Consider the following 12,643-nt stretch of genomic DNA (forward strand, 5'->3'; position numbering starts at 1 on the left):
AGGAAAGAAGGGAGGGAGGGAGGAAGGAAGGGATGAAGGATGGAAGAAGAGAAGGAAGGGAGTAATGGAGGGAGGGAGGAAGAAAAGAAGGTACAAAAGAAGGAAGGAAGGGAGGGAGCAAGGAAGGATGGAAGGGAGGAAGTGGGGAAGGAAGGAAGGAAAGAAGGATGGATGGATGGAAGGGAGGAAGGAAGGGAGTAATGGAGGGAGGGAGGGAGGAAGGAAGGAAGAAGGGAAGGAAGGAAGGAAGGAAGGGACAAAAGAAGGAAGGAAGGGAGGGAGGAAGGGAGCAAGGAAGGATGTAAGGGAGGAAGGGAGGAAGGGGGGAAGGAAGGAAGGGAGAGAAGGAGGGAGGGAGGAAGGAAGGATGGAAGGGAGGAAAGGAGGAAAGGAGGGAGGGTGGGAGGGAAGAAGGGAGGAGTCAATCAAGCAATTGCTATATGCCAGCCACTCTCCTAAGCTCTGGGGATACAAATTTAAAAAATTTTTTAAATCCCTGCCCTCAAAGGGATTTATACTCTAATGAAGAAGAAAACATGTCTTGGAGAGGGGCATTTTAGTCTGAAAAGTTACTGAGTCTGCAAGTGGAATCATAAAGATACATTGACATACCCTTTCCAGTAGCAATGACAATATCAATATAGTTTTGTTCCCAGACCTGGAAAGTAGGAGAGAGGGGGAAGTGTATTCATATGATATAGCACCTAATGAGAAGAGAAATTGCAGCACAGCTGCAGTCTCTTAGATATGTAAGCTATAGTGAGCCTCTCCAATCTGTACAGGAATAGCGGGGTTGGAAGGCCCTGGGCAGCATTTCCAGGGCTGAAAGCTAAAAGTCCTCCAAGGCATATTGTCTTTGGTCCAAAGTTACAAAAACATAAAGTTTGTCAGCATCCTTACAGTAACCCTGTATGGTTGGTGCTAGAGTTGTTATTCCCAGTTTACAGTTAAGGAAACTAAGGTGGAGAAGTTCAGATGGGGTCACATGCCTATAAGAATCTAAGGCAGAATCCCCCCTACGTCATAGTGTTGCCTATCAGATGGAGAGCATGTATTTTAGAACTTTTAATAGCTAGGAGGGCTCTCATACGTCATACTCCAACCTTCTCATTTTACAGATTAGGAAACTGGGGCCCAGAGTGATTTGCCCAAGGTCACAAAGTTAGAAAGTGCCTGAGGTTGGATCTGAAAAAAGTCCTCTGACTCCAAAGTCATTTTTCTTCCCTCTGCACCATACTTAAGGGTCTCTCTGAAGATTCTTGAGGTATGTTAAGAGAAGATAGAATAGGACAGAAGATTAGTTCAGGCTCGATATTCCCCCAGAAATAATTTCAAATAATGCCTCTGGGGACCATCTAAGTGGCTCATTGTACAGAAAGCCAAGGGTAGAGATGGGAGTTCCTAGATCCAAATCTGGCCTTGGATACTTCCTAGCTATATGACCCTAGACAAGTTACTTAACCCTCATTTCCCAGCCCTTATGGCTCTTCTGCCTTAGAACCAATAAACAGTATTGATTCTAAGATGTAAGGTAAGGGTTAAAAAAATAACAGTGCCTCTGAGTGAACTTTAAAGTGGCAAAAATAGCTAAGACTTAAGGAGAAATGATCATCCAACATAGGACAACTTGGGAAGAAGCTTTGAAGGCTCTAGTAGTCAGTATGACAATGAATAAAAAGATGGCAGGGCCTAGAGACAGCTGGGCAGCCCACAGCCTCAGCTTCAGAAACTTCAACCAACTGACTAGAACTTTGTTATTAACTGAGAGACATGGGAGACATTGGCTCAGGACCATCCAGTATGGAGTACCCACATCAAAGATGGTGCTATACTTTAGGAGGAAGGCAGAATTTCAGTAGTTCAAAAGAAATGTGAGATGAACAATTTTAGAGACATCTCTATCCCCAAAGTTCATACAAGCTATTTGTTTGGTAGTGGTAGAGCCTTCTGAACAAGTTGTTAATTGGTTCTAACAGCCACAATTGGACACACTGTACATTGATCCCCATCATAGTGATGTTATTTTAGTCCTTTCAAGTACAAAGGACAACAACCAACAAACCACCCATTTCTTTCCCTCCAAAAAGCAACAGTTAAGTAGGACAGGGCAAGCGCCTACATGAATTTCAAACTGGCAAAAACTGTATTTGGGTGCTGACTCTATTTCAGAGAATCTATCATTGGTAGGTATCAGTGTGGTACAGTAGAGAGAGCTCTGAGAGTACAAAGAACTGGGTTCTAGTCCCATCTCTGTTTCTAACTGTCAAATTATGTGAAACAGATCACCTTTCTGGGTCTCAGTTTCATCTGTAAAATTAACTTCAAGGTCTCTTTCAAATACTATGAGTCTCTAAATCACTATCATTTAGTGTCCTTACAAGTGACCAAGAGAATAGTTTCCGTTAGTGTTTTTCATTTAATTTCTTTTTAGCATATCAATATGAATTTTAGTAGTCATTTTCTGACATTTTGCAATCCATGTTCTCTCTCTCCTTCCACTCCCCTCAACTCCCCAAGATGGCAGGTAATATGTATCATACATGTGTTATCATACAATACATGGTTTTGTGTTTATCACGTTTTTCCACATTAATGTTACATTGAGTCAAGGGGACCCACATGATTATTGGACCATGCTTACCTTCCAGTTTGCTGTATTTAGAGGTTCTGTACACTTCATACTAATGGAGTCCTTGGAGAGGGATAATGAAGGTAGAGTGTAGTTACCTCTCTGGGATCTCTGAAATGGTTCTGAGCCATCAGGGGGTCAAAATAGACTAATTTGCTGTGATATGTAAAGAATTTGAAGTCATATACTTTAGCTGGGTCTTGTGCTAGCCCTACATCTTAGACTTAGCAGGTATCAAGTGTATACCACATCTTATCTTACTGTAATTTTCAATGGAATAGAAAACTACAAAGAACTTTGCCAGCTAATATAGGAATGCATATAGCAGAACCTTTCTTCCCTGTCCTCTGCCTCTGGCTATTGTTAACCAAACTGGAATTTAATAAGTTGCAAGCAAATGTTTAAAACGGTAGGAATATTTTGTAAGAAGAAATGGAAAGAAGGTACATGAAAAGACAGTGTGTCAGAGTGAATAGAGATCTGGACTAGGAGTCGAATAGATCTAGGTTGAAATCTCATGTCACATCCTAGCTGTTAGCCAACTAAGTCACTTTCTGAGCCTCAGTTTCTTCTTCTATAAAATGAGGATATTCAAATAAATGACCCCTAAGGTCCCTTCCAACTGTAAAATCTGATCCAGTGACCTACCCAAGACTGAAACAGTGCATTACATTGCTCCCTCTTAACCATCAATTATTGCTGTTGAGTCATTTCAGTTGTGTCCAGCTCTTCAGGACCCCATTTTGGGGTTTTATTGACTCAGATACTAGAGTGGTTTATTTCCTCTTCCATTTCATTTTACAGATGAGGAACTGAGGTGAACAAAATAAAAGTGATTTGCTCAGGATCACATAGCTAGTGTCTGAGGCCATATTAGAACTCAAGATGAGTCTTTCTGATTCCAAGCCTAGTGTTCTATCCACTGTCACCTGGTTGCCTGTTAACCATCAATGACACTAAGCAAAAGCATTCCTCTTACCCAGTGGTGCCTATCCCAGCCCAACAGTTTCATCAGAATCTTAATGCTAATTCAGTGTTTGTTTGTTTTTTTTTGGGGGGGGGGGTGTCCTGTTTGGATGCCCTAGAGAGCATTCTCTTTATTTTGTTAAACAGTCACTAGACCCACAGAATGCGACTCTGAAACAAATCAGTTATCCTTTCTTAGCCTCACATTCTTCATCTATAAAATGGGGATAATATTATCACTCTCTTAAGTTTGTGAAGAAAGTTCTGGGAAACTGTGCTTGAAGGGTGAGTGGTAATAAAGCACTTATGTAAGAAGAGAATGTTTCCTTCTAGTTCTATGATTATAAACATATCAAGTTATTCACCAATTTATGGATTTATGGAAAAGAACGCTACCCACATTCAGAGGAAGAACTACAGGAGTGGAAACACAGAAGAAAAACAATTGCTTGAACACATGGGTTGATGTGGACATGATTGGGGATGTAGACTTGAAACAACCACACCAATACAACTATCAATAATATGGAAATAGGTCTTTATCGATGACACATGTTAAAACCAGTGGAAATGCGTGTTGGGTGGGTGAAGGGGAAAGTAAGAACATGAATCATGTAACCATGGAAAATTTTTCTAAAAAATAAAAAATAAACATATGTTTTATTGCACTTTGCTTTATTGCACTTCACTACATGTTTAGTTTGAAACATATAGAAGGTTTGTGGCAATCCTGTATTGAGAAAGGCCAATCAATGCCATTTTTTGAATAGCATGTGCTCACGTTGTCACATTATAGTATGGTGAATATTTTCAGTCAAACGAAAGGAAACAAAGAGGCAAGACTCCAAGCCAACAGCAGGTTTATTGAGAGACACTAGAGTCTCTCAGCAAAGTTGGGTCATTAGGCTTCCTCCTACCTAATGCAATTGAATGAGAGTTTTCCCCTTGTTTTATACCCTAACATTACATCATTCAAGATCCCACCCCAATAGTTAACCACCAGTCCTAGGATAGTAGCTCATTATGTCATGGTACATTCTGTAGCAAAGGTCAGGAAGATATATTTTTCGGGAATAATTGGGTACTATCTTCTTGAGGAGATATCAGCTTCTTGAGTCCTAGTTGGTTAAGATTGTCCTTAATCTGATATACTAGCAATGTCCCTCTGTGAAGGGGTAAACACCTGTCCAGGGCCCCTCATCATCTGAACATGCCTTATACCGTTGATAAGTTTTCTGCTTACTTGATGAGTCACACCCTATTGCAAATGCTAGCTTATAAAGAAAGAGGAAGTAGTTAGATTTATAAGGTAGTTTAAACTTTTCCTTTAGAAAATATAACTACTGGGTTTCTGCTGATTAATTATAATACTAGGGTCTTATTTAAAAAGAATCAGAGTTCAGGGAGTCTTATTCTCTTCAGTGATAATTCTCAAAGTATTTCAAACTTTGTCATTACTATTAAAGGCAATCTGTGATCAGCGATCTTTGATGTTACTATTGTGTTGTGCGAGGAATAAGTGCTTATATAAGAAGAACTTAATGAATGTTGTGTGTCTTCTCACTGTCCCACCAACCAGCAGTTCCCCTTCTTACTCCCCCTCCTCAGGCCTCCCTATTCTGAGACACAATAAAGTATTTTTAATTAAGGTAAATACTTTTTTCTAGACATAACACTACTGCACATTTAATAGAACACACAATAATGTAAACATAACTTTTGTATACACTGGGAAACAAAAAAATAGAAATTATGACTCACTTTATTTTGATATTTGCTTTATCGTGTTGATGTGGAATTGAACCTGCAATATCTCCAAGTCACGCCTATATAAATAAATTTCCCCTCCCCAAATTTGGCCCCAGTAAGAGGCCCTATTTCAGTCATTATCTTCTAGGAGAAGAATCATGTTCCAACATTCATTCTCTAAGTCAGCATTTAAACCTAGGTAAACCTATTATTAACATACAAGAAATCCTTTAGTTTAACACAGGAATGCAATCAGGTAAACTAATCTATCCATCCTAATGAGAGCCTTTCTCCAGAGATTTAGAAAAGCAGTGGAAGATAATGGCGTGGAGTCAGAGTGCCCTGGGTTCAAATCTTCTACTTTACACTTCTTACTCTGTGACTTAAGGGGTGAGGTATCAAAGTCTATCTACTGAGGAAGAGTTGGATTGGGAGTTATGTCACAGAGAAAAGGAAAGATCCTTGAAGTATTGCCATGTCGTAATGGATTTGTGCTCGCCCATCTTCATCCTCCCATTTTCCCTCTCTATGACTCACAGTATACACAATGACCTGTCAGGGTCAAGAGTCCAATCTGTAGCTATAGAATAAAGCAAATAGAATGAAGCAAAGTGTTAAAGTTGAGAACCCTGGGGGGAAGCAGACAGCCAGGAGAGGAAGATGGAGTGTTCCTGTATTCACCCACAATTGTTCATTATCCCCTCAGGCTATAAAAGAATGTCAGGGCACCCCATTGATGGTGATTGTTACTGGCATTCTAGTGTAAGGAGCATGCAGTGGTTATTACTGAGTGAAAAAAGGGGAAAAAGAAAGAGAAAGAGAGAGACACAGAGAGGGACACACACATAAGGACAGACAGAGACAAAACAGAGATAGAGACAGAAAGAGGTAAAGACAGAAAGACACAGAAATTTGAACAGCATCCTGTGAACCATGAACAAGTATGGCAGTCAGTCCCATCATATTGTTTGCCCTCAAGAGCTTTTATTTCTAAAGACTGATGACTAATTTGAGCAAGATTAAGATTGTTCTTTCTTCAGATTTGAGTTGAGATTTTATCTCACTCCCAGATAAAGAGAAGGGTAGGAAAGACAAGAAAAAAGATAATAAAGTCTCTATCAGTGAGTGAATGCAGAGCTATGTAGAATATTAATATGTGAGTACAATGGAGGAAGGGCAGTCAAGTAAGTATTTTCAGAGTTTATTCAATGTTGGGTGTGAAGGAGTAAAGGACTGGGTTCTAGAACCAAGTAAAAGAAAGCATCTCTTGCCTATGTAGTTGGCCAGAAATTGTGGCACTGGGTCCTAGGACCCTTAATGACAACCTTTGGGAACTATAATGATCTAGTCTAACCTAGAAGATGCAGAGATATGATTAGTATGACTCTGAGCTCTAAGTAGTCTCTGTAAAGGAAAAGAGAGCCAACAAACTCAAAGGCTAGACTGTGGGCATAATTAATGGCAAGTGGGAAGTGCTATGAGCATATGTGACTGGATCTGTGTCACAAAGGGAATGAATCTATCGCCTCAGAATCATTAGCATAGTGATCTAATTCAGTGTTTCTCAGCTATGTTGAGTCTGTGCCATACATATGGGATTTCCAGGACACCCTGCTCCCTCCTGTCCAGTGATCCATCTGTCCAAATACATTCTCCCATTCTAAGGCCCCTTTATGTATGCTAACACTCTTCTTCAATTAATTCTTCAATGACCTGTGATCTCATTGCTATGGGCTATACCTCCAAGGTTACAGGTAACAATCCCTTCATGACCTTCTAATAGGATGTGATGTAAGGGCATGACCTCATATAAATTCTTCAAAGAGGATCCATCACTGTGGAGTGTGGTACACTATAGTTCTATAGAATCTGTCAGAATAAACCTTACATATTCTACCTGCTCCACCTCTCACCAAATCTCTTCTACAACACTCCTGATAAGAAGTCCACTCTCCAACTGAACACTTCACTACCTTCAAGGAAGTGCATTCCATTTTTGAACAGCAATGATTATTAAAAGGGCAACCAAGTGGTTTGGTGGACAGAGCACCAGAACTAGAATCAGGAAGAGTCATCTTCAAGAGTTCAAATACAGCTTCAGATGCTTACTTAGCCATATGATCATAAGCAAGTCACTTGAACCTGTTTGCTTCTGTTTCCCTTACCTGTAAAATGAACTGGAAAAGGAAATGGCAAGCCACTCCAATATCTTTGTCAAGAAAACCCCAATGGGGTCATAGATAGTCAGACATGACAAAAACCAACTAAATAATACGATTTTTGAGAAATTTGCATTGTATCGAGGCTAAATAGGCTTCTAAGTAATTCACACTGGCCCTATTTCTGCCCTGCAGGGCCAAACAGAATGAAGTCCAAACATTCTTCCAAATGAGAACAAGTAAATATTCATAGACAGTTATATTCCTGCTAAGTTTTCATGTAACAGAAATGGCAAGAGAAAGAAGAATAGAAGGTTGTCTGGGGAAATTAGTGACTAATGAGTCAATATAGCTTATGTTTTACTCTCAAAGGAGATAACATTATTAAGATATCAAGTAATGCTAATCACTTCTTTATCTGAGGACAAGGAGAAAATAGAATGAAGTGAGGAGAGAAACTCAAGCAGTCTTTTTACTTTGTAAACTTACTCAGAGCTCTTATATCTCAAAGGAACCTCAAAAGAATCACCCAGTTTAAAAAATCAACTGCCTTCAGCTAGAAAAGATGTGATTATTTCCATTTTGTAAAGGAAGCAAAAACAGCCAAGAAGCAGCATCTTTAGGCCTTAACATTTCATGAAGACCGGAGTAACATTCAAACTGCTCCCTTACTACCCCTTCCTCAACACCTCTGATACCTGGACCAAAAAATGGAAATGAGAAGTGAGGAAATCTATGGCATTATATCTCCAAGGGAATTCTTTCCTTAGACACATTGCAGAGGACTTTTTAATTTTTTTCCAGACTTCATGATTGCATTCCCCATATTGTTTTTTGAAGTCTAAGAATAATATTATCCAGATTTTACAGATGAAGAAATGAGGCTTAAAGAAGTATAAGAATTTGATTATTCATCTAGTATGTATAATATTTTTTCTTTCTATAGTCTGCCTTCTTTCAACTTTCCACATTCTCTAAAAGAAATATTAACATACCTTTCTAAATTGAATTCATCATCCTTTTTGGTTCCTTCTTTTATTTACTCCAAGATTATACTTCATAACTACCCCCCCCCCTTGATCTCTCTCATTTCTTCTTAGAGAAGAGCATTTTAGGCATGGGTTTTATGTGCCTTTTGAATAATTATAGATAGCGTAAACTAGTCCAATCTATGTTGAAATCATTACAAATTCTTGTTTAAGAGTAAGAGTAGAAGTAAATCATAAAGCATGTTTTACTTGATGAAACATGAATCACTTACCAACAAACCCATCGTACTTTACATCCAATGATGGGGAAGTAGTTTCAACTATTCTTTAAATGCAATCACAACTTTCCTCCCCAAGTTCCTCCTCATCACAGATTTCAGAAACTTTACATTGTCAGGAGTTGAGAGTATAGGCAAAGGAATGGAGAACATGGGAGCATTGACCTGGTACTTGGGATAGGATTTAATTTTTTTCAATTTTCCTTGGATTACAGAATCACATAATTTCATATTTTTGAAAGGGACCTAACTGACCATCTGATCAAATTCATACCTAAAACAATTTCTCTATAACATCTCTACAGATGGTCAACCATACTTTCCTTGAAGACTTCCATTGAGGAAGATGCCATGTTCTTGAATCAAAATTTCTAATTCTTTATATAAGCTAAACCAATCTATAGAATCTCTTTCTCCTCACTGATGATTTTGAAAAATATTTTTAAAAATTTATATTTGTATAAAACTGAACAATTTACAAAGCAAGAAATGTTACTTACTATGTGGCTTTGGACAAAAATCTCTGTGAGTCTTAGTTTCCTCATTAGTAAGCTGAATAGATTGGACTTGATGACTTCTAAAGTTCCTTTGAAATCTATATGTACTGAAAGTGGAGTAGATTATCAAGCATTTAAGTACCTAGTCATTGGGGTATTGGATGGGGCAATGGATTGAGTAAAGGGTGGAAACAAACAAACGCTATGGTTGTGACATCTACTTAAATGGAGGCAATTTAGAAAACATTTCTTCTGGTTACTTTGGAACTCAGGTGTATGGTCCCTGCTTCCAGGGAAGGCAGAAATAAAGAGGTGTCCTTGTTCTCCAAAGTCCCTGTGGATGAGTCTGGGACCTTTATGGACCAGTAAAGATGAGAGGATTACAGAAGAAAACAAAGGAACCTCTGAGAAGTTAGACCAACTAGTCTAACTTCCTTATTTTCCAGATGAGGAAACTGAGGCTCAGGAAGTTAAAGGTATTTGACCAAGATCTTCATAGAATAATAGTTCTAGAGCTTGAAGGGACCTCAGAAGCCTTTAGTCCCATATCATTATTTTGCCCAAAGTCACAAAAGTAAAAAGTAATAGAGAGAGCGGTGGATAGAGTGTTAAAGGAGAACTAGCACCTCAGGGGTTAAGGCTTGCTAAACCCTTCTAAAGCTGCTCATTCACCTTTGGTGACCACCTGTAACTCAATTCTCATCTGTGACTCCAAGAAGCTATAGCCTATACAGTATCCACACCTCAGTAAAATGGTCTTACAGATCAGCTAAATCAAGTTTAGCATAACTGACAGACCTACAGCCCTTCAGTGAATTAGAGGGCGTCTACTCCAGGCATGTGAAGACTTCTCCCAGAAGAATAGGTGGATGAGAATAATTTGTTCCCACAGCCATGAAGAGGCAACAGACTCAGATGCTATGGAGTGCTTAGAGGTTGGTTAGGTATCAAAAATGCCAAGGCCATTCACTGCTTCCTGGGACATCACCATTCATCATTTTGTCTTTCCTCTGGACTTTGATAACTGGGGGGGGGGGGGGAGGAGTGAGACTGATGACTGCACAACTCTACATGCTTAAATCCAATTCATATGTAAGTCAGGACATCATCCATCATTCACTATTTCCCACATTGTGATGTCATTGATCCTTTTTGAAAACGAAGGATGAACAAGTAACAGAGGAAGGATGTCTAATTCTGGGTCCATTTGTTTCGAACTACGCCAAGTTGAAACCAGGTAGTGATAGGCTCATGAAAATGAGCATGTTGGTAGGCTTCATCAATCTTGATAGTCACTAAACTGACCTCTCTACCCTCACTCATCTTTTCATGCCTGCATCTCTACTTTGCCCTCCACCACCAAATAAGTAATTTGGGTCTCTTGCTAACATGTTTTTCTCAGATTTTCAGAAATTTGCCCAATGATGTGAAGATGAATAACAAACCCATTAGTTCAGGATATAATAGAAATTAAGCAATACATGTGTTTAAAAATTTAATATAGTTTGTCTATAACTAATATTGCCTACTAGCTACATTTTCATGAGAATCATCATTTTCTTTCAGACATTTGTATTTTATTAAAAAAATTAATAAAGGACAATATAGTCAACTATGTATATCTGTATATATAGTCAAGAACATAATAATCAACATTTATGCAGTCTTTTAAGGTTTGCATATGTTGGCTCATTTGATTTTTATAGCAAATTTATTAGCCCCATTTTACAGATGAAGAAACTGATTCTAAAAGACATTAAGAAAAATTAGTGGCTTTCATTTGATACGAGCTAGATCAATCTATATTGTCTCCTTCTCACTGGTAATTTTAAAAAATCTCTTTATAATCTTTTATTTATATAATGTTTTAAGATTTGCTAAATACTTAAGAAATATCATTTCACTTTATTCTCATCACAAACCAAGGAAGTATGTTTTATTAAATATTATTCTATTTTAGAGAATGAGACAACTAAAGGATAGAAAGGTTAAATGACTTACCCAGGATCATCCAGTTAGAATTTGTCTTCTAACCCACATTTGAGTCTAAGACACATTTTGAACTCAGATCTACCTGACTACAGGTCCAGAATGCTTTTGATTATACCACTTATTTGTCTCAGAAGGGAGAAGCAAAGATGGTTCCAAGGGAAAAGTTGATATTAGTAAATCAGGCAATGAGAATCTGGCAGTCTTGCTAGATTGTTTCTAGGTCTAAGGATTTCAAATGATTCTGGGCAAGGTTTATATAAGCATTGCCAGTATCCCTTACCCAACAGGATCTCTGCACTCACACAAATATACAGGATCAGTGTTGAAATGAAAAGATTCCCTCCTAATTCTTTGCCAGCTTCCCTTTAAAAAAGAGGAAAAGTTAGTGAGTGATGCTCCTGGGCCTTTTCAGATACATCATTTGTAGCTGAGCAGTTTAAGCAAAAAAGATCTTCCAGTCCTCGACATTTTCATCTCTGGTAAGCTGTTCCGCAAAGGTGATTCCACAACCTGTGCACTGGCAATAACAATTTTGATTTGACATTAGCCATGAAAGCCTTCAAGAAGCTAACATTTACCATCCAGGGCATGTCCTGTGGGGCTAATTAACAACTAGGGTCATTCAGATACTGTGTGGGCCATCAGCTTCTCTCAGCTGATCATTATTTTTCTAGGCTTATATATGCTCTCTCACACTGAGCCTTAAATCTTTGTAAAAAAGACAATCTCTCGGGTTTTTTTCAGTATATTTAATACCTTTAACAGAATAACCACACTTCTCTTTCAGTAGTCATCATTACATACCTGTTCCAAATGAGCATTCCCATATTAACCATAATTTGAGGAAATTTATGCACATTTTTCTTATAATGTGATATTGAATTTCAGAGTCAAATATCTCTGTAATACAGAGCACTGTGTAGATGGACAAACAGTCACAGATGTAAATGTGCTAACGGTAGGTATTGTATATGTGTATGTATGTGTATGTATTCACATACACATTCTATTCAGATAGATAGCTAGACCTCTGAATGTCTATATTTTGGAGGGAGTATATCAATTTAGCACCTCATGTCTTGATATAGTCTATCCAATATTAGCTGTCTCAGGTGGGCAAAGCTTGAGAAACGATGGTCTAAAAGATGAATGTCTAAACCTGGGAGCCAGAAAAACTGGTTTTAAATCTAACTCCAGCCCAAATATGTACATTGCTTTTTTTATCCATAAGATGGAGATTTTACCTTTCCTTCCCTAAAATTATTGTGAACAAAAATTTTTTCATTTGTGTGACAAGAATGCCTGCTGAGATAAAGAAAACATGGCAATTTCTGATGAGAATATAAAAGAGGGTGAAGTAATGAAGAGGGCATTATAATAGTTC

Source organism: Gracilinanus agilis, chromosome 3 (genome assembly GCF_016433145.1).
Source record: "Gracilinanus agilis isolate LMUSP501 chromosome 3, AgileGrace, whole genome shotgun sequence".
Classification (NCBI taxonomy): Eukaryota; Metazoa; Chordata; class Mammalia; order Didelphimorphia; family Didelphidae; genus Gracilinanus; species Gracilinanus agilis.